Source organism: Schistocerca nitens, unplaced genomic scaffold, assembly GCF_023898315.1.
Source record: "Schistocerca nitens isolate TAMUIC-IGC-003100 unplaced genomic scaffold, iqSchNite1.1 HiC_scaffold_280, whole genome shotgun sequence".
Lineage (NCBI taxonomy): Eukaryota > Metazoa > Arthropoda > Insecta > Orthoptera > Acrididae > Schistocerca > Schistocerca nitens.
In genome coordinates this window covers 10,572-26,974 of record NW_026045818.1, presented here as the reverse complement: position 1 = coordinate 26,974, position 16,403 = coordinate 10,572, and the positions used below count along the sequence as shown (strand labels likewise).

The 16,403-nt window shown below is 52.4% G+C and overlaps 51 non-coding genes across 51 annotated transcripts; 25 read left to right on the top strand and 26 right to left on the bottom strand.

Moving 5' to 3' along the window:
• The first annotated feature begins 189 nt into the window (after positions 1-189).
• Positions 190-261, top strand: Trnam-cau (transfer RNA methionine (anticodon CAU)). Its single transcript has one exon. It is a non-coding gene; the product is annotated as a tRNA-Met (tRNA).
• Positions 262-483: 222 nt separating this feature from the next.
• Trnad-guc (transfer RNA aspartic acid (anticodon GUC)) lies at positions 484-555 on the bottom strand. Its single transcript has one exon. It is a non-coding gene; the product is annotated as a tRNA-Asp (tRNA).
• A 107-nt stretch (positions 556-662) lies between these two features.
• Positions 663-754, bottom strand: Trnai-uau (transfer RNA isoleucine (anticodon UAU)). The gene is given in 2 exon segments: positions 663-698; positions 717-754. It is a non-coding gene; the product is annotated as a tRNA-Ile (tRNA).
• A 378-nt stretch (positions 755-1,132) lies between these two features.
• Trnar-acg (transfer RNA arginine (anticodon ACG)) lies at positions 1,133-1,205 on the top strand. Its single transcript has one exon. It is a non-coding gene; the product is annotated as a tRNA-Arg (tRNA).
• A 286-nt stretch (positions 1,206-1,491) lies between these two features.
• Trnam-cau (transfer RNA methionine (anticodon CAU)) lies at positions 1,492-1,563 on the top strand. The gene has a single exon. It is a non-coding gene; the product is annotated as a tRNA-Met (tRNA).
• Positions 1,564-1,785: 222 nt separating this feature from the next.
• On the bottom strand, positions 1,786-1,857 carry Trnad-guc (transfer RNA aspartic acid (anticodon GUC)). The gene has a single exon. It is a non-coding gene; the product is annotated as a tRNA-Asp (tRNA).
• A 107-nt stretch (positions 1,858-1,964) lies between these two features.
• Trnai-uau (transfer RNA isoleucine (anticodon UAU)) lies at positions 1,965-2,056 on the bottom strand. Its single transcript is given in 2 exon segments — positions 1,965-2,000; positions 2,019-2,056. It is a non-coding gene; the product is annotated as a tRNA-Ile (tRNA).
• Positions 2,057-2,434: 378 nt separating this feature from the next.
• Trnar-acg (transfer RNA arginine (anticodon ACG)) lies at positions 2,435-2,507 on the top strand. Its single transcript has one exon. It is a non-coding gene; the product is annotated as a tRNA-Arg (tRNA).
• A 286-nt stretch (positions 2,508-2,793) lies between these two features.
• On the top strand, positions 2,794-2,865 carry Trnam-cau (transfer RNA methionine (anticodon CAU)). The gene has a single exon. It is a non-coding gene; the product is annotated as a tRNA-Met (tRNA).
• A 222-nt stretch (positions 2,866-3,087) lies between these two features.
• Trnad-guc (transfer RNA aspartic acid (anticodon GUC)) lies at positions 3,088-3,159 on the bottom strand. The gene has a single exon. It is a non-coding gene; the product is annotated as a tRNA-Asp (tRNA).
• A 107-nt stretch (positions 3,160-3,266) lies between these two features.
• Trnai-uau (transfer RNA isoleucine (anticodon UAU)) lies at positions 3,267-3,358 on the bottom strand. Its single transcript is given in 2 exon segments — positions 3,267-3,302; positions 3,321-3,358. It is a non-coding gene; the product is annotated as a tRNA-Ile (tRNA).
• Positions 3,359-3,736: 378 nt separating this feature from the next.
• On the top strand, positions 3,737-3,809 carry Trnar-acg (transfer RNA arginine (anticodon ACG)). The gene has a single exon. It is a non-coding gene; the product is annotated as a tRNA-Arg (tRNA).
• Positions 3,810-4,095: 286 nt separating this feature from the next.
• On the top strand, positions 4,096-4,167 carry Trnam-cau (transfer RNA methionine (anticodon CAU)). The gene has a single exon. It is a non-coding gene; the product is annotated as a tRNA-Met (tRNA).
• A 222-nt stretch (positions 4,168-4,389) lies between these two features.
• Trnad-guc (transfer RNA aspartic acid (anticodon GUC)) lies at positions 4,390-4,461 on the bottom strand. Its single transcript has one exon. It is a non-coding gene; the product is annotated as a tRNA-Asp (tRNA).
• A 107-nt stretch (positions 4,462-4,568) lies between these two features.
• Trnai-uau (transfer RNA isoleucine (anticodon UAU)) lies at positions 4,569-4,660 on the bottom strand. The gene is given in 2 exon segments: positions 4,569-4,604; positions 4,623-4,660. It is a non-coding gene; the product is annotated as a tRNA-Ile (tRNA).
• Positions 4,661-5,038: 378 nt separating this feature from the next.
• Trnar-acg (transfer RNA arginine (anticodon ACG)) lies at positions 5,039-5,111 on the top strand. Its single transcript has one exon. It is a non-coding gene; the product is annotated as a tRNA-Arg (tRNA).
• A 286-nt stretch (positions 5,112-5,397) lies between these two features.
• Trnam-cau (transfer RNA methionine (anticodon CAU)) lies at positions 5,398-5,469 on the top strand. The gene has a single exon. It is a non-coding gene; the product is annotated as a tRNA-Met (tRNA).
• A 222-nt stretch (positions 5,470-5,691) lies between these two features.
• Positions 5,692-5,763, bottom strand: Trnad-guc (transfer RNA aspartic acid (anticodon GUC)). Its single transcript has one exon. It is a non-coding gene; the product is annotated as a tRNA-Asp (tRNA).
• A 107-nt stretch (positions 5,764-5,870) lies between these two features.
• Trnai-uau (transfer RNA isoleucine (anticodon UAU)) lies at positions 5,871-5,962 on the bottom strand. Its single transcript is given in 2 exon segments — positions 5,871-5,906; positions 5,925-5,962. It is a non-coding gene; the product is annotated as a tRNA-Ile (tRNA).
• Positions 5,963-6,340: 378 nt separating this feature from the next.
• Trnar-acg (transfer RNA arginine (anticodon ACG)) lies at positions 6,341-6,413 on the top strand. Its single transcript has one exon. It is a non-coding gene; the product is annotated as a tRNA-Arg (tRNA).
• A 286-nt stretch (positions 6,414-6,699) lies between these two features.
• On the top strand, positions 6,700-6,771 carry Trnam-cau (transfer RNA methionine (anticodon CAU)). The gene has a single exon. It is a non-coding gene; the product is annotated as a tRNA-Met (tRNA).
• Positions 6,772-6,993: 222 nt separating this feature from the next.
• Positions 6,994-7,065, bottom strand: Trnad-guc (transfer RNA aspartic acid (anticodon GUC)). Its single transcript has one exon. It is a non-coding gene; the product is annotated as a tRNA-Asp (tRNA).
• A 107-nt stretch (positions 7,066-7,172) lies between these two features.
• Positions 7,173-7,264, bottom strand: Trnai-uau (transfer RNA isoleucine (anticodon UAU)). The gene is given in 2 exon segments: positions 7,173-7,208; positions 7,227-7,264. It is a non-coding gene; the product is annotated as a tRNA-Ile (tRNA).
• A 378-nt stretch (positions 7,265-7,642) lies between these two features.
• On the top strand, positions 7,643-7,715 carry Trnar-acg (transfer RNA arginine (anticodon ACG)). The gene has a single exon. It is a non-coding gene; the product is annotated as a tRNA-Arg (tRNA).
• A 286-nt stretch (positions 7,716-8,001) lies between these two features.
• On the top strand, positions 8,002-8,073 carry Trnam-cau (transfer RNA methionine (anticodon CAU)). Its single transcript has one exon. It is a non-coding gene; the product is annotated as a tRNA-Met (tRNA).
• A 222-nt stretch (positions 8,074-8,295) lies between these two features.
• Trnad-guc (transfer RNA aspartic acid (anticodon GUC)) lies at positions 8,296-8,367 on the bottom strand. The gene has a single exon. It is a non-coding gene; the product is annotated as a tRNA-Asp (tRNA).
• Positions 8,368-8,474: 107 nt separating this feature from the next.
• On the bottom strand, positions 8,475-8,566 carry Trnai-uau (transfer RNA isoleucine (anticodon UAU)). Its single transcript is given in 2 exon segments — positions 8,475-8,510; positions 8,529-8,566. It is a non-coding gene; the product is annotated as a tRNA-Ile (tRNA).
• A 378-nt stretch (positions 8,567-8,944) lies between these two features.
• Trnar-acg (transfer RNA arginine (anticodon ACG)) lies at positions 8,945-9,017 on the top strand. Its single transcript has one exon. It is a non-coding gene; the product is annotated as a tRNA-Arg (tRNA).
• Positions 9,018-9,303: 286 nt separating this feature from the next.
• Trnam-cau (transfer RNA methionine (anticodon CAU)) lies at positions 9,304-9,375 on the top strand. The gene has a single exon. It is a non-coding gene; the product is annotated as a tRNA-Met (tRNA).
• A 222-nt stretch (positions 9,376-9,597) lies between these two features.
• Positions 9,598-9,669, bottom strand: Trnad-guc (transfer RNA aspartic acid (anticodon GUC)). The gene has a single exon. It is a non-coding gene; the product is annotated as a tRNA-Asp (tRNA).
• Positions 9,670-9,776: 107 nt separating this feature from the next.
• On the bottom strand, positions 9,777-9,868 carry Trnai-uau (transfer RNA isoleucine (anticodon UAU)). Its single transcript is given in 2 exon segments — positions 9,777-9,812; positions 9,831-9,868. It is a non-coding gene; the product is annotated as a tRNA-Ile (tRNA).
• A 378-nt stretch (positions 9,869-10,246) lies between these two features.
• Trnar-acg (transfer RNA arginine (anticodon ACG)) lies at positions 10,247-10,319 on the top strand. Its single transcript has one exon. It is a non-coding gene; the product is annotated as a tRNA-Arg (tRNA).
• A 286-nt stretch (positions 10,320-10,605) lies between these two features.
• Trnam-cau (transfer RNA methionine (anticodon CAU)) lies at positions 10,606-10,677 on the top strand. The gene has a single exon. It is a non-coding gene; the product is annotated as a tRNA-Met (tRNA).
• A 222-nt stretch (positions 10,678-10,899) lies between these two features.
• Trnad-guc (transfer RNA aspartic acid (anticodon GUC)) lies at positions 10,900-10,971 on the bottom strand. The gene has a single exon. It is a non-coding gene; the product is annotated as a tRNA-Asp (tRNA).
• Positions 10,972-11,078: 107 nt separating this feature from the next.
• Trnai-uau (transfer RNA isoleucine (anticodon UAU)) lies at positions 11,079-11,170 on the bottom strand. The gene is given in 2 exon segments: positions 11,079-11,114; positions 11,133-11,170. It is a non-coding gene; the product is annotated as a tRNA-Ile (tRNA).
• A 378-nt stretch (positions 11,171-11,548) lies between these two features.
• Positions 11,549-11,621, top strand: Trnar-acg (transfer RNA arginine (anticodon ACG)). Its single transcript has one exon. It is a non-coding gene; the product is annotated as a tRNA-Arg (tRNA).
• A 286-nt stretch (positions 11,622-11,907) lies between these two features.
• Positions 11,908-11,979, top strand: Trnam-cau (transfer RNA methionine (anticodon CAU)). The gene has a single exon. It is a non-coding gene; the product is annotated as a tRNA-Met (tRNA).
• Positions 11,980-12,201: 222 nt separating this feature from the next.
• Trnad-guc (transfer RNA aspartic acid (anticodon GUC)) lies at positions 12,202-12,273 on the bottom strand. Its single transcript has one exon. It is a non-coding gene; the product is annotated as a tRNA-Asp (tRNA).
• A 107-nt stretch (positions 12,274-12,380) lies between these two features.
• Trnai-uau (transfer RNA isoleucine (anticodon UAU)) lies at positions 12,381-12,472 on the bottom strand. Its single transcript is given in 2 exon segments — positions 12,381-12,416; positions 12,435-12,472. It is a non-coding gene; the product is annotated as a tRNA-Ile (tRNA).
• Positions 12,473-12,850: 378 nt separating this feature from the next.
• Positions 12,851-12,923, top strand: Trnar-acg (transfer RNA arginine (anticodon ACG)). Its single transcript has one exon. It is a non-coding gene; the product is annotated as a tRNA-Arg (tRNA).
• Positions 12,924-13,209: 286 nt separating this feature from the next.
• Positions 13,210-13,281, top strand: Trnam-cau (transfer RNA methionine (anticodon CAU)). The gene has a single exon. It is a non-coding gene; the product is annotated as a tRNA-Met (tRNA).
• Positions 13,282-13,503: 222 nt separating this feature from the next.
• On the bottom strand, positions 13,504-13,575 carry Trnad-guc (transfer RNA aspartic acid (anticodon GUC)). The gene has a single exon. It is a non-coding gene; the product is annotated as a tRNA-Asp (tRNA).
• Positions 13,576-13,682: 107 nt separating this feature from the next.
• Trnai-uau (transfer RNA isoleucine (anticodon UAU)) lies at positions 13,683-13,774 on the bottom strand. Its single transcript is given in 2 exon segments — positions 13,683-13,718; positions 13,737-13,774. It is a non-coding gene; the product is annotated as a tRNA-Ile (tRNA).
• Positions 13,775-14,152: 378 nt separating this feature from the next.
• Positions 14,153-14,225, top strand: Trnar-acg (transfer RNA arginine (anticodon ACG)). Its single transcript has one exon. It is a non-coding gene; the product is annotated as a tRNA-Arg (tRNA).
• Positions 14,226-14,511: 286 nt separating this feature from the next.
• Trnam-cau (transfer RNA methionine (anticodon CAU)) lies at positions 14,512-14,583 on the top strand. The gene has a single exon. It is a non-coding gene; the product is annotated as a tRNA-Met (tRNA).
• A 222-nt stretch (positions 14,584-14,805) lies between these two features.
• On the bottom strand, positions 14,806-14,877 carry Trnad-guc (transfer RNA aspartic acid (anticodon GUC)). The gene has a single exon. It is a non-coding gene; the product is annotated as a tRNA-Asp (tRNA).
• A 107-nt stretch (positions 14,878-14,984) lies between these two features.
• Trnai-uau (transfer RNA isoleucine (anticodon UAU)) lies at positions 14,985-15,076 on the bottom strand. The gene is given in 2 exon segments: positions 14,985-15,020; positions 15,039-15,076. It is a non-coding gene; the product is annotated as a tRNA-Ile (tRNA).
• A 378-nt stretch (positions 15,077-15,454) lies between these two features.
• Positions 15,455-15,527, top strand: Trnar-acg (transfer RNA arginine (anticodon ACG)). The gene has a single exon. It is a non-coding gene; the product is annotated as a tRNA-Arg (tRNA).
• A 286-nt stretch (positions 15,528-15,813) lies between these two features.
• Positions 15,814-15,885, top strand: Trnam-cau (transfer RNA methionine (anticodon CAU)). Its single transcript has one exon. It is a non-coding gene; the product is annotated as a tRNA-Met (tRNA).
• A 222-nt stretch (positions 15,886-16,107) lies between these two features.
• On the bottom strand, positions 16,108-16,179 carry Trnad-guc (transfer RNA aspartic acid (anticodon GUC)). Its single transcript has one exon. It is a non-coding gene; the product is annotated as a tRNA-Asp (tRNA).
• A 107-nt stretch (positions 16,180-16,286) lies between these two features.
• On the bottom strand, positions 16,287-16,378 carry Trnai-uau (transfer RNA isoleucine (anticodon UAU)). Its single transcript is given in 2 exon segments — positions 16,287-16,322; positions 16,341-16,378. It is a non-coding gene; the product is annotated as a tRNA-Ile (tRNA).
• Positions 16,379-16,403: the final 25 nt, after the last annotated feature.

The following is a 16,403-nucleotide window of genomic DNA, read 5'->3' as shown; positions in this document are numbered from 1 at the left end:
GTCGAGGCGATCGTGGTAAATATCGCTGCGTGCAAGCGTCAGCGTAGCGTCAGTCGAGCAAAGTCGAGACAAGTCAAGCTGAGAGCTGTAGGAGATGTACGCAATCAAATGTAGGCGTGTGAAAGCGACGCAGACAACACTGCCCAAGTGTCCCACGTGATGTGACGAAGAGCCAGTATACCCCCACACAGCAGAGTGGCGCAGTGGAAGCGTGCTGGGCCCATAACCCAGAGGTCCGTGGATCGAAACCACGCTCTGCTAAAATTATTTCTTTTCCTGATTGTGTCGGGCTCGATTATTACGCCTAGAGAGTCGGCTGGGGGCATTGATTCAGCCTCAAAAGCAAACCCAGTAATTCTGAAGTGTGAAGAATGCGAGAACTACTTCCTAAGATGCATCATTTTTTAAGATTTTGCAGCAAGTTAATGCTCTTCCGTCCCACACGCGCACCACTCGAGCAGGTTTGTGAGATAAAAATCGCGTCTCCCCGGCGGGGAATCGAACCCCGGTCTCCCGCGTGACAGGCGGGGATACTAACCACTATACTACCGAGGAAGACGCAACTAGCGCACATAATACACATTAATCTTGCTGACATAGCTGATACATCTGAAATGTAGCCTCCTGATGCTGTCAGAGACAGCTGCTACGAAATAAAAGTATGCCCCAGGTGAGGCTCGAACTCACAACCCCGGCATTGCTCACGGCTACTGCCTTATAAGTACCGTGCGCTAACCAATTGCGCCACTGGGGCTACAGCAAAACGCTCTCAGTTAGCCATATTCGCATTGCTGCAAACCAGTGGTGGCTACAAAAACATATGATCGCCACCTGCGGCCATACTGCGACTTTGGCACCTAAGTACGAACGCTTCGTGCTATTCGTGTTTGATATGCTACGCTTACATGCACATCAACCGCCTCTCGTCATCGAAAAAATGCAGAAAAACGCGCGCCTTGCCTCGTGCTACCTGTCGAACAGCGAGCGCAGATGTGTGGCAAGCTCCAAGCTCTGCAGGCGCACCGCGACCACGCAGCTGGACGAGTGGTGCCTTCCTTGGGAGCTTGATGAGCCCTGGAGAACACGTTTCTTAGCGAATTGCACTTGCCTTGTAGCGAGGAATGCTGCCACTGGCCCTGTGGCGCAACGGATAACGCGTCTGACTACGGATCAGAAGATTCCAGGTTCGAATCCTGGCAGGGTCGGCATTTTGTTAGTTGCCAACGCGTAGCTGGGCAGTGGATTTCGTATGTCGCCGCATCGTGCAGTGCTTTGTTACTCCTGTGCATCTCGCAGCTGCATGTCGAGGCGATCGTGGTAAATATCGCTGCGTGCAAGCGTCAGCGTAGCGTCAGTCGAGCAAAGTCGAGACAAGTCAAGCTGAGAGCTGTAGGAGATGTACGCAATCAAATGTAGGCGTGTGAAAGCGACGCAGACAACACTGCCCAAGTGTCCCACGTGATGTGACGAAGAGCCAGTATACCCCCACACAGCAGAGTGGCGCAGTGGAAGCGTGCTGGGCCCATAACCCAGAGGTCCGTGGATCGAAACCACGCTCTGCTAAAATTATTTCTTTTCCTGATTGTGTCGGGCTCGATTATTACGCCTAGAGAGTCGGCTGGGGGCATTGATTCAGCCTCAAAAGCAAACCCAGTAATTCTGAAGTGTGAAGAATGCGAGAACTACTTCCTAAGATGCATCATTTTTTAAGATTTTGCAGCAAGTTAATGCTCTTCCGTCCCACACGCGCACCACTCGAGCAGGTTTGTGAGATAAAAATCGCGTCTCCCCGGCGGGGAATCGAACCCCGGTCTCCCGCGTGACAGGCGGGGATACTAACCACTATACTACCGAGGAAGACGCAACTAGCGCACATAATACACATTAATCTTGCTGACATAGCTGATACATCTGAAATGTAGCCTCCTGATGCTGTCAGAGACAGCTGCTACGAAATAAAAGTATGCCCCAGGTGAGGCTCGAACTCACAACCCCGGCATTGCTCACGGCTACTGCCTTATAAGTACCGTGCGCTAACCAATTGCGCCACTGGGGCTACAGCAAAACGCTCTCAGTTAGCCATATTCGCATTGCTGCAAACCAGTGGTGGCTACAAAAACATATGATCGCCACCTGCGGCCATACTGCGACTTTGGCACCTAAGTACGAACGCTTCGTGCTATTCGTGTTTGATATGCTACGCTTACATGCACATCAACCGCCTCTCGTCATCGAAAAAATGCAGAAAAACGCGCGCCTTGCCTCGTGCTACCTGTCGAACAGCGAGCGCAGATGTGTGGCAAGCTCCAAGCTCTGCAGGCGCACCGCGACCACGCAGCTGGACGAGTGGTGCCTTCCTTGGGAGCTTGATGAGCCCTGGAGAACACGTTTCTTAGCGAATTGCACTTGCCTTGTAGCGAGAAATGCTGCCACTGGCCCTGTGGCGCAACGGATAACGCGTCTGACTACGGATCAGAAGATTCCAGGTTCGAATCCTGGCAGGGTCGGCATTTTGTTAGTTGCCAACGCGTAGCTGGGCAGTGGATTTCGTATGTCGCCGCATCGTGCAGTGCTTTGTTACTCCTGTGCATCTCGCAGCTGCATGTCGAGGCGATCGTGGTAAATATCGCTGCGTGCAAGCGTCAGCGTAGCGTCAGTCGAGCAAAGTCGAGACAAGTCAAGCTGAGAGCTGTAGGAGATGTACGCAATCAAATGTAGGCGTGTGAAAGCGACGCAGACAACACTGCCCAAGTGTCCCACGTGATGTGACGAAGAGCCAGTATACCCCCACACAGCAGAGTGGCGCAGTGGAAGCGTGCTGGGCCCATAACCCAGAGGTCCGTGGATCGAAACCACGCTCTGCTAAAATTATTTCTTTTCCTGATTGTGTCGGGCTCGATTATTACGCCTAGAGAGTCGGCTGGGGGCATTGATTCAGCCTCAAAAGCAAACCCAGTAATTCTGAAGTGTGAAGAATGCGAGAACTACTTCCTAAGATGCATCATTTTTTAAGATTTTGCAGCAAGTTAATGCTCTTCCGTCCCACACGCGCACCACTCGAGCAGGTTTGTGAGATAAAAATCGCGTCTCCCCGGCGGGGAATCGAACCCCGGTCTCCCGCGTGACAGGCGGGGATACTAACCACTATACTACCGAGGAAGACGCAACTAGCGCACATAATACACATTAATCTTGCTGACATAGCTGATACATCTGAAATGTAGCCTCCTGATGCTGTCAGAGACAGCTGCTACGAAATAAAAGTATGCCCCAGGTGAGGCTCGAACTCACAACCCCGGCATTGCTCACGGCTACTGCCTTATAAGTACCGTGCGCTAACCAATTGCGCCACTGGGGCTACAGCAAAACGCTCTCAGTTAGCCATATTCGCATTGCTGCAAACCAGTGGTGGCTACAAAAACATATGATCGCCACCTGCGGCCATACTGCGACTTTGGCACCTAAGTACGAACGCTTCGTGCTATTCGTGTTTGATATGCTACGCTTACATGCACATCAACCGCCTCTCGTCATCGAAAAAATGCAGAAAAACGCGCGCCTTGCCTCGTGCTACCTGTCGAACAGCGAGCGCAGATGTGTGGCAAGCTCCAAGCTCTGCAGGCGCACCGCGACCACGCAGCTGGACGAGTGGTGCCTTCCTTGGGAGCTTGATGAGCCCTGGAGAACACGTTTCTTAGCGAATTGCACTTGCCTTGTAGCGAGGAATGCTGCCACTGGCCCTGTGGCGCAACGGATAACGCGTCTGACTACGGATCAGAAGATTCCAGGTTCGAATCCTGGCAGGGTCGGCATTTTGTTAGTTGCCAACGCGTAGCTGGGCAGTGGATTTCGTATGTCGCCGCATCGTGCAGTGCTTTGTTACTCCTGTGCATCTCGCAGCTGCATGTCGAGGCGATCGTGGTAAATATCGCTGCGTGCAAGCGTCAGCGTAGCGTCAGTCGAGCAAAGTCGAGACAAGTCAAGCTGAGAGCTGTAGGAGATGTACGCAATCAAATGTAGGCGTGTGAAAGCGACGCAGACAACACTGCCCAAGTGTCCCACGTGATGTGACGAAGAGCCAGTATACCCCCACACAGCAGAGTGGCGCAGTGGAAGCGTGCTGGGCCCATAACCCAGAGGTCCGTGGATCGAAACCACGCTCTGCTAAAATTATTTCTTTTCCTGATTGTGTCGGGCTCGATTATTACGCCTAGAGAGTCGGCTGGGGGCATTGATTCAGCCTCAAAAGCAAACCCAGTAATTCTGAAGTGTGAAGAATGCGAGAACTACTTCCTAAGATGCATCATTTTTTAAGATTTTGCAGCAAGTTAATGCTCTTCCGTCCCACACGCGCACCACTCGAGCAGGTTTGTGAGATAAAAATCGCGTCTCCCCGGCGGGGAATCGAACCCCGGTCTCCCGCGTGACAGGCGGGGATACTAACCACTATACTACCGAGGAAGACGCAACTAGCGCACATAATACACATTAATCTTGCTGACATAGCTGATACATCTGAAATGTAGCCTCCTGATGCTGTCAGAGACAGCTGCTACGAAATAAAAGTATGCCCCAGGTGAGGCTCGAACTCACAACCCCGGCATTGCTCACGGCTACTGCCTTATAAGTACCGTGCGCTAACCAATTGCGCCACTGGGGCTACAGCAAAACGCTCTCAGTTAGCCATATTCGCATTGCTGCAAACCAGTGGTGGCTACAAAAACATATGATCGCCACCTGCGGCCATACTGCGACTTTGGCACCTAAGTACGAACGCTTCGTGCTATTCGTGTTTGATATGCTACGCTTACATGCACATCAACCGCCTCTCGTCATCGAAAAAATGCAGAAAAACGCGCGCCTTGCCTCGTGCTACCTGTCGAACAGCGAGCGCAGATGTGTGGCAAGCTCCAAGCTCTGCAGGCGCACCGCGACCACGCAGCTGGACGAGTGGTGCCTTCCTTGGGAGCTTGATGAGCCCTGGAGAACACGTTTCTTAGCGAATTGCACTTGCCTTGTAGCGAGGAATGCTGCCACTGGCCCTGTGGCGCAACGGATAACGCGTCTGACTACGGATCAGAAGATTCCAGGTTCGAATCCTGGCAGGGTCGGCATTTTGTTAGTTGCCAACGCGTAGCTGGGCAGTGGATTTCGTATGTCGCCGCATCGTGCAGTGCTTTGTTACTCCTGTGCATCTCGCAGCTGCATGTCGAGGCGATCGTGGTAAATATCGCTGCGTGCAAGCGTCAGCGTAGCGTCAGTCGAGCAAAGTCGAGACAAGTCAAGCTGAGAGCTGTAGGAGATGTACGCAATCAAATGTAGGCGTGTGAAAGCGACGCAGACAACACTGCCCAAGTGTCCCACGTGATGTGACGAAGAGCCAGTATACCCCCACACAGCAGAGTGGCGCAGTGGAAGCGTGCTGGGCCCATAACCCAGAGGTCCGTGGATCGAAACCACGCTCTGCTAAAATTATTTCTTTTCCTGATTGTGTCGGGCTCGATTATTACGCCTAGAGAGTCGGCTGGGGGCATTGATTCAGCCTCAAAAGCAAACCCAGTAATTCTGAAGTGTGAAGAATGCGAGAACTACTTCCTAAGATGCATCATTTTTTAAGATTTTGCAGCAAGTTAATGCTCTTCCGTCCCACACGCGCACCACTCGAGCAGGTTTGTGAGATAAAAATCGCGTCTCCCCGGCGGGGAATCGAACCCCGGTCTCCCGCGTGACAGGCGGGGATACTAACCACTATACTACCGAGGAAGACGCAACTAGCGCACATAATACACATTAATCTTGCTGACATAGCTGATACATCTGAAATGTAGCCTCCTGATGCTGTCAGAGACAGCTGCTACGAAATAAAAGTATGCCCCAGGTGAGGCTCGAACTCACAACCCCGGCATTGCTCACGGCTACTGCCTTATAAGTACCGTGCGCTAACCAATTGCGCCACTGGGGCTACAGCAAAACGCTCTCAGTTAGCCATATTCGCATTGCTGCAAACCAGTGGTGGCTACAAAAACATATGATCGCCACCTGCGGCCATACTGCGACTTTGGCACCTAAGTACGAACGCTTCGTGCTATTCGTGTTTGATATGCTACGCTTACATGCACATCAACCGCCTCTCGTCATCGAAAAAATGCAGAAAAACGCGCGCCTTGCCTCGTGCTACCTGTCGAACAGCGAGCGCAGATGTGTGGCAAGCTCCAAGCTCTGCAGGCGCACCGCGACCACGCAGCTGGACGAGTGGTGCCTTCCTTGGGAGCTTGATGAGCCCTGGAGAACACGTTTCTTAGCGAATTGCACTTGCCTTGTAGCGAGAAATGCTGCCACTGGCCCTGTGGCGCAACGGATAACGCGTCTGACTACGGATCAGAAGATTCCAGGTTCGAATCCTGGCAGGGTCGGCATTTTGTTAGTTGCCAACGCGTAGCTGGGCAGTGGATTTCGTATGTCGCCGCATCGTGCAGTGCTTTGTTACTCCTGTGCATCTCGCAGCTGCATGTCGAGGCGATCGTGGTAAATATCGCTGCGTGCAAGCGTCAGCGTAGCGTCAGTCGAGCAAAGTCGAGACAAGTCAAGCTGAGAGCTGTAGGAGATGTACGCAATCAAATGTAGGCGTGTGAAAGCGACGCAGACAACACTGCCCAAGTGTCCCACGTGATGTGACGAAGAGCCAGTATACCCCCACACAGCAGAGTGGCGCAGTGGAAGCGTGCTGGGCCCATAACCCAGAGGTCCGTGGATCGAAACCACGCTCTGCTAAAATTATTTCTTTTCCTGATTGTGTCGGGCTCGATTATTACGCCTAGAGAGTCGGCTGGGGGCATTGATTCAGCCTCAAAAGCAAACCCAGTAATTCTGAAGTGTGAAGAATGCGAGAACTACTTCCTAAGATGCATCATTTTTTAAGATTTTGCAGCAAGTTAATGCTCTTCCGTCCCACACGCGCACCACTCGAGCAGGTTTGTGAGATAAAAATCGCGTCTCCCCGGCGGGGAATCGAACCCCGGTCTCCCGCGTGACAGGCGGGGATACTAACCACTATACTACCGAGGAAGACGCAACTAGCGCACATAATACACATTAATCTTGCTGACATAGCTGATACATCTGAAATGTAGCCTCCTGATGCTGTCAGAGACAGCTGCTACGAAATAAAAGTATGCCCCAGGTGAGGCTCGAACTCACAACCCCGGCATTGCTCACGGCTACTGCCTTATAAGTACCGTGCGCTAACCAATTGCGCCACTGGGGCTACAGCAAAACGCTCTCAGTTAGCCATATTCGCATTGCTGCAAACCAGTGGTGGCTACAAAAACATATGATCGCCACCTGCGGCCATACTGCGACTTTGGCACCTAAGTACGAACGCTTCGTGCTATTCGTGTTTGATATGCTACGCTTACATGCACATCAACCGCCTCTCGTCATCGAAAAAATGCAGAAAAACGCGCGCCTTGCCTCGTGCTACCTGTCGAACAGCGAGCGCAGATGTGTGGCAAGCTCCAAGCTCTGCAGGCGCACCGCGACCACGCAGCTGGACGAGTGGTGCCTTCCTTGGGAGCTTGATGAGCCCTGGAGAACACGTTTCTTAGCGAATTGCACTTGCCTTGTAGCGAGGAATGCTGCCACTGGCCCTGTGGCGCAACGGATAACGCGTCTGACTACGGATCAGAAGATTCCAGGTTCGAATCCTGGCAGGGTCGGCATTTTGTTAGTTGCCAACGCGTAGCTGGGCAGTGGATTTCGTATGTCGCCGCATCGTGCAGTGCTTTGTTACTCCTGTGCATCTCGCAGCTGCATGTCGAGGCGATCGTGGTAAATATCGCTGCGTGCAAGCGTCAGCGTAGCGTCAGTCGAGCAAAGTCGAGACAAGTCAAGCTGAGAGCTGTAGGAGATGTACGCAATCAAATGTAGGCGTGTGAAAGCGACGCAGACAACACTGCCCAAGTGTCCCACGTGATGTGACGAAGAGCCAGTATACCCCCACACAGCAGAGTGGCGCAGTGGAAGCGTGCTGGGCCCATAACCCAGAGGTCCGTGGATCGAAACCACGCTCTGCTAAAATTATTTCTTTTCCTGATTGTGTCGGGCTCGATTATTACGCCTAGAGAGTCGGCTGGGGGCATTGATTCAGCCTCAAAAGCAAACCCAGTAATTCTGAAGTGTGAAGAATGCGAGAACTACTTCCTAAGATGCATCATTTTTTAAGATTTTGCAGCAAGTTAATGCTCTTCCGTCCCACACGCGCACCACTCGAGCAGGTTTGTGAGATAAAAATCGCGTCTCCCCGGCGGGGAATCGAACCCCGGTCTCCCGCGTGACAGGCGGGGATACTAACCACTATACTACCGAGGAAGACGCAACTAGCGCACATAATACACATTAATCTTGCTGACATAGCTGATACATCTGAAATGTAGCCTCCTGATGCTGTCAGAGACAGCTGCTACGAAATAAAAGTATGCCCCAGGTGAGGCTCGAACTCACAACCCCGGCATTGCTCACGGCTACTGCCTTATAAGTACCGTGCGCTAACCAATTGCGCCACTGGGGCTACAGCAAAACGCTCTCAGTTAGCCATATTCGCATTGCTGCAAACCAGTGGTGGCTACAAAAACATATGATCGCCACCTGCGGCCATACTGCGACTTTGGCACCTAAGTACGAACGCTTCGTGCTATTCGTGTTTGATATGCTACGCTTACATGCACATCAACCGCCTCTCGTCATCGAAAAAATGCAGAAAAACGCGCGCCTTGCCTCGTGCTACCTGTCGAACAGCGAGCGCAGATGTGTGGCAAGCTCCAAGCTCTGCAGGCGCACCGCGACCACGCAGCTGGACGAGTGGTGCCTTCCTTGGGAGCTTGATGAGCCCTGGAGAACACGTTTCTTAGCGAATTGCACTTGCCTTGTAGCGAGGAATGCTGCCACTGGCCCTGTGGCGCAACGGATAACGCGTCTGACTACGGATCAGAAGATTCCAGGTTCGAATCCTGGCAGGGTCGGCATTTTGTTAGTTGCCAACGCGTAGCTGGGCAGTGGATTTCGTATGTCGCCGCATCGTGCAGTGCTTTGTTACTCCTGTGCATCTCGCAGCTGCATGTCGAGGCGATCGTGGTAAATATCGCTGCGTGCAAGCGTCAGCGTAGCGTCAGTCGAGCAAAGTCGAGACAAGTCAAGCTGAGAGCTGTAGGAGATGTACGCAATCAAATGTAGGCGTGTGAAAGCGACGCAGACAACACTGCCCAAGTGTCCCACGTGATGTGACGAAGAGCCAGTATACCCCCACACAGCAGAGTGGCGCAGTGGAAGCGTGCTGGGCCCATAACCCAGAGGTCCGTGGATCGAAACCACGCTCTGCTAAAATTATTTCTTTTCCTGATTGTGTCGGGCTCGATTATTACGCCTAGAGAGTCGGCTGGGGGCATTGATTCAGCCTCAAAAGCAAACCCAGTAATTCTGAAGTGTGAAGAATGCGAGAACTACTTCCTAAGATGCATCATTTTTTAAGATTTTGCAGCAAGTTAATGCTCTTCCGTCCCACACGCGCACCACTCGAGCAGGTTTGTGAGATAAAAATCGCGTCTCCCCGGCGGGGAATCGAACCCCGGTCTCCCGCGTGACAGGCGGGGATACTAACCACTATACTACCGAGGAAGACGCAACTAGCGCACATAATACACATTAATCTTGCTGACATAGCTGATACATCTGAAATGTAGCCTCCTGATGCTGTCAGAGACAGCTGCTACGAAATAAAAGTATGCCCCAGGTGAGGCTCGAACTCACAACCCCGGCATTGCTCACGGCTACTGCCTTATAAGTACCGTGCGCTAACCAATTGCGCCACTGGGGCTACAGCAAAACGCTCTCAGTTAGCCATATTCGCATTGCTGCAAACCAGTGGTGGCTACAAAAACATATGATCGCCACCTGCGGCCATACTGCGACTTTGGCACCTAAGTACGAACGCTTCGTGCTATTCGTGTTTGATATGCTACGCTTACATGCACATCAACCGCCTCTCGTCATCGAAAAAATGCAGAAAAACGCGCGCCTTGCCTCGTGCTACCTGTCGAACAGCGAGCGCAGATGTGTGGCAAGCTCCAAGCTCTGCAGGCGCACCGCGACCACGCAGCTGGACGAGTGGTGCCTTCCTTGGGAGCTTGATGAGCCCTGGAGAACACGTTTCTTAGCGAATTGCACTTGCCTTGTAGCGAGGAATGCTGCCACTGGCCCTGTGGCGCAACGGATAACGCGTCTGACTACGGATCAGAAGATTCCAGGTTCGAATCCTGGCAGGGTCGGCATTTTGTTAGTTGCCAACGCGTAGCTGGGCAGTGGATTTCGTATGTCGCCGCATCGTGCAGTGCTTTGTTACTCCTGTGCATCTCGCAGCTGCATGTCGAGGCGATCGTGGTAAATATCGCTGCGTGCAAGCGTCAGCGTAGCGTCAGTCGAGCAAAGTCGAGACAAGTCAAGCTGAGAGCTGTAGGAGATGTACGCAATCAAATGTAGGCGTGTGAAAGCGACGCAGACAACACGGCCCAAGTGTCCCACGTGATGTGACGAAGAGCCAGTATACCCCCACACAGCAGAGTGGCGCAGTGGAAGCGTGCTGGGCCCATAACCCAGAGGTCCGTGGATCGAAACCACGCTCTGCTAAAATTATTTCTTTTCCTGATTGTGTCGGGCTCGATTATTACGCCTAGAGAGTCGGCTGGGGGCATTGATTCAGCCTCAAAAGCAAACCCAGTAATTCTGAAGTGTGAAGAATGCGAGAACTACTTCCTAAGATGCATCATTTTTTAAGATTTTGCAGCAAGTTAATGCTCTTCCGTCCCACACGCGCACCACTCGAGCAGGTTTGTGAGATAAAAATCGCGTCTCCCCGGCGGGGAATCGAACCCCGGTCTCCCGCGTGACAGGCGGGGATACTAACCACTATACTACCGAGGAAGACGCAACTAGCGCACATAATACACATTAATCTTGCTGACATAGCTGATACATCTGAAATGTAGCCTCCTGATGCTGTCAGAGACAGCTGCTACGAAATAAAAGTATGCCCCAGGTGAGGCTCGAACTCACAACCCCGGCATTGCTCACGGCTACTGCCTTATAAGTACCGTGCGCTAACCAATTGCGCCACTGGGGCTACAGCAAAACGCTCTCAGTTAGCCATATTCGCATTGCTGCAAACCAGTGGTGGCTACAAAAACATATGATCGCCACCTGCGGCCATACTGCGACTTTGGCACCTAAGTACGAACGCTTCGTGCTATTCGTGTTTGATATGCTACGCTTACATGCACATCAACCGCCTCTCGTCATCGAAAAAATGCAGAAAAACGCGCGCCTTGCCTCGTGCTACCTGTCGAACAGCGAGCGCAGATGTGTGGCAAGCTCCAAGCTCTGCAGGCGCACCGCGACCACGCAGCTGGACGAGTGGTGCCTTCCTTGGGAGCTTGATGAGCCCTGGAGAACACGTTTCTTAGCGAATTGCACTTGCCTTGTAGCGAGGAATGCTGCCACTGGCCCTGTGGCGCAACGGATAACGCGTCTGACTACGGATCAGAAGATTCCAGGTTCGAATCCTGGCAGGGTCGGCATTTTGTTAGTTGCCAACGCGTAGCTGGGCAGTGGATTTCGTATGTCGCCGCATCGTGCAGTGCTTTGTTACTCCTGTGCATCTCGCAGCTGCATGTCGAGGCGATCGTGGTAAATATCGCTGCGTGCAAGCGTCAGCGTAGCGTCAGTCGAGCAAAGTCGAGACAAGTCAAGCTGAGAGCTGTAGGAGATGTACGCAATCAAATGTAGGCGTGTGAAAGCGACGCAGACAACACTGCCCAAGTGTCCCACGTGATGTGACGAAGAGCCAGTATACCCCCACACAGCAGAGTGGCGCAGTGGAAGCGTGCTGGGCCCATAACCCAGAGGTCCGTGGATCGAAACCACGCTCTGCTAAAATTATTTCTTTTCCTGATTGTGTCGGGCTCGATTATTACGCCTAGAGAGTCGGCTGGGGGCATTGATTCAGCCTCAAAAGCAAACCCAGTAATTCTGAAGTGTGAAGAATGCGAGAACTACTTCCTAAGATGCATCATTTTTTAAGATTTTGCAGCAAGTTAATGCTCTTCCGTCCCACACGCGCACCACTCGAGCAGGTTTGTGAGATAAAAATCGCGTCTCCCCGGCGGGGAATCGAACCCCGGTCTCCCGCGTGACAGGCGGGGATACTAACCACTATACTACCGAGGAAGACGCAACTAGCGCACATAATACACATTAATCTTGCTGACATAGCTGATACATCTGAAATGTAGCCTCCTGATGCTGTCAGAGACAGCTGCTACGAAATAAAAGTATGCCCCAGGTGAGGCTCGAACTCACAACCCCGGCATTGCTCACGGCTACTGCCTTATAAGTACCGTGCGCTAACCAATTGCGCCACTGGGGCTACAGCAAAACGCTCTCAGTTAGCCATATTCGCATTGCTGCAAACCAGTGGTGGCTACAAAAACATATGATCGCCACCTGCGGCCATACTGCGACTTTGGCACCTAAGTACGAACGCTTCGTGCTATTCGTGTTTGATATGCTACGCTTACATGCACATCAACCGCCTCTCGTCATCGAAAAAATGCAGAAAAACGCGCGCCTTGCCTCGTGCTACCTGTCGAACAGCGAGCGCAGATGTGTGGCAAGCTCCAAGCTCTGCAGGCGCACCGCGACCACGCAGCTGGACGAGTGGTGCCTTCCTTGGGAGCTTGATGAGCCCTGGAGAACACGTTTCTTAGCGAATTGCACTTGCCTTGTAGCGAGGAATGCTGCCACTGGCCCTGTGGCGCAACGGATAACGCGTCTGACTACGGATCAGAAGATTCCAGGTTCGAATCCTGGCAGGGTCGGCATTTTGTTAGTTGCCAACGCGTAGCTGGGCAGTGGATTTCGTATGTCGCCGCATCGTGCAGTGCTTTGTTACTCCTGTGCATCTCGCAGCTGCATGTCGAGGCGATCGTGGTAAATATCGCTGCGTGCAAGCGTCAGCGTAGCGTCAGTCGAGCAAAGTCGAGACAAGTCAAGCTGAGAGCTGTAGGAGATGTACGCAATCAAATGTAGGCGTGTGAAAGCGACGCAGACAACACTGCCCAAGTGTCCCACGTGATGTGACGAAGAGCCAGTATACCCCCACACAGCAGAGTGGCGCAGTGGAAGCGTGCTGGGCCCATAACCCAGAGGTCCGTGGATCGAAACCACGCTCTGCTAAAATTATTTCTTTTCCTGATTGTGTCGGGCTCGATTATTACGCCTAGAGAGTCGGCTGGGGGCATTGATTCAGCCTCAAAAGCAAACCCAGTAATTCTGAAGTGTGAAGAATGCGAGAACTACTTCCTAAGATGCATCATTTTTTAAGATTTTGCAGCAAGTTAATGCTCTTCCGTCCCACACGCGCACCACTCGAGCAGGTTTGTGAGATAAAAATCGCGTCTCCCCGGCGGGGAATCGAACCCCGGTCTCCCGCGTGACAGGCGGGGATACTAACCACTATACTACCGAGGAAGACGCAACTAGCGCACATAATACACATTAATCTTGCTGACATAGCTGATACATCTGAAATGTAGCCTCCTGATGCTGTCAGAGACAGCTGCTACGAAATAAAAGTATGCCCCAGGTGAGGCTCGAACTCACAACCCCGGCATTGCTCACGGCTACTGCCTTATAAGTACCGTGCGCTAACCAATTGCGCCACTGGGGCTACAGCAAAACGCTCTCAGTTAGCCATATTCGCATTGCTGCAAACCAGTGGTGGCTACAAAAACATATGATCGCCACCTGCGGCCATACTGCGACTTTGGCACCTAAGTACGAACGCTTCGTGCTATTCGTGTTTGATATGCTACGCTTACATGCACATCAACCGCCTCTCGTCATCGAAAAAATGCAGAAAAACGCGCGCCTTGCCTCGTGCTACCTGTCGAACAGCGAGCGCAGATGTGTGGCAAGCTCCAAGCTCTGCAGGCGCACCGCGACCACGCAGCTGGACGAGTGGTGCCTTCCTTGGGAGCTTGATGAGCCCTGGAGAACACGTTTCTTAGCGAATTGCACTTGCCTTGTAGCGAGAAATGCTGCCACTGGCCCTGTGGCGCAACGGATAACGCGTCTGACTACGGATCAGAAGATTCCAGGTTCGAATCCTGGCAGGGTCGGCATTTTGTTAGTTGCCAACGCGTAGCTGGGCAGTGGATTTCGTATGTCGCCGCATCGTGCAGTGCTTTGTTACTCCTGTGCATCTCGCAGCTGCATGTCGAGGCGATCGTGGTAAATATCGCTGCGTGCAAGCGTCAGCGTAGCGTCAGTCGAGCAAAGTCGAGACAAGTCAAGCTGAGAGCTGTAGGAGATGTACGCAATCAAATGTAGGCGTGCGAAAGCGACGCAGACAACACTGCCCAAGTGTCCCACGTGATGTGACGAAGAGCCAGTATACCCCCACACAGCAGAGTGGCGCAGTGGAAGCGTGCTGGGCCCATAACCCAGAGGTCCGTGGATCGAAACCACGCTCTGCTAAAATTATTTCTTTTCCTGATTGTGTCGGGCTCGATTATTACGCCTAGAGAGTCGGCTGGGGGCATTGATTCAGCCTCAAAAGCAAACCCAGTAATTCTGAAGTGTGAAGAATGCGAGAACTACTTCCTAAGATGCATCATTTTTTAAGATTTTGCAGCAAGTTAATGCTCTTCCGTCCCACACGCGCACCACTCGAGCAGGTTTGTGAGATAAAAATCGCGTCTCCCCGGCGGGGAATCGAACCCCGGTCTCCCGCGTGACAGGCGGGGATACTAACCACTATACTACCGAGGAAGACGCAACTAGCGCACATAATACACATTAATCTTGCTGACATAGCTGATACATCTGAAATGTAGCCTCCTGATGCTGTCAGAGACAGCTGCTACGAAATAAAAGTATGCCCCAGGTGAGGCTCGAACTCACAACCCCGGCATTGCTCACGGCTACTGCCTTATAAGTACCGTGCGCTAACCAATTGCGCCACTGGGGCTACAGCAAAACGCTCTCAGTTAGCCATATTCGCATTGCTGCAAACCAGTGGTGGCTACAAAAACATATGATCGCCACCTGCGGCCATACTGCGACTTTGGCACCTAAGTACGAACGCTTCGTGCTATTCGTGTTTGATATGCTACGCTTACATGCACATCAACCGCCTCTCGTCATCGAAAAAATGCAGAAAAACGCGCGCCTTGCCTCGTGCTACCTGTCGAACAGCGAGCGCAGATGTGTGGCAAGCTCCAAGCTCTGCAGGCGCACCGCGACCACGCAGCTGGACGAGTGGTGCCTTCCTTGGGAGCTTGATGAGCCCTGGAGAACACGTTTCTTAGCGAATTGCACTTGCCTTGTAGCGAGGAATGCTGCCACTGGCCCTGTGGCGCAACGGATAACGCGTCTGACTACGGATCAGAAGATTCCAGGTTCGAATCCTGGCAGGGTCGGCATTTTGTTAGTTGCCAACGCGTAGCTGGGCAGTGGATTTCGTATGTCGCCGCATCGTGCAGTGCTTTGTTACTCCTGTGCATCTCGCAGCTGCATGTCGAGGCGATCGTGGTAAATATCGCTGCGTGCAAGCGTCAGCGTAGCGTCAGTCGAGCAAAGTCGAGACAAGTCAAGCTGAGAGCTGTAGGAGATGTACGCAATCAAATGTAGGCGTGTGAAAGCGACGCAGACAACACTGCCCAAGTGTCCCACGTGATGTGACGAAGAGCCAGTATACCCCCACACAGCAGAGTGGCGCAGTGGAAGCGTGCTGGGCCCATAACCCAGAGGTCCGTGGATCGAAACCACGCTCTGCTAAAATTATTTCTTTTCCTGATTGTGTCGGGCTCGATTATTACGCCTAGAGAGTCGGCTGGGGGCATTGATTCAGCCTCAAAAGCAAACCCAGTAATTCTGAAGTGTGAAGAATGCGAGAACTACTTCCTAAGATGCATCATTTTTTAAGATTTTGCAGCAAGTTAATGCTCTTCCGTCCCACACGCGCACCACTCGAGCAGGTTTGTGAGATAAAAATCGCGTCTCCCCGGCGGGGAATCGAACCCCGGTCTCCCGCGTGACAGGCGGGGATACTAACCACTATACTACCGAGGAAGACGCAACTAGCGCACATAATACACATTAATCTTGCTGACATAGCTGATACATCTGAAATGTAGCCTCCTGATGCTGTCAGAGACAGCTGCTACGAAATAAAAGTATGCCCCAGGTGAGGCTCGAACTCACAACCCCGGCATTGCTCACGGCTACTGCCTTATAAGTACCGTGCGCTAACCAATTGCGCCACTGGGGCTACAGCAAAACGCTCTCAGTTAGCC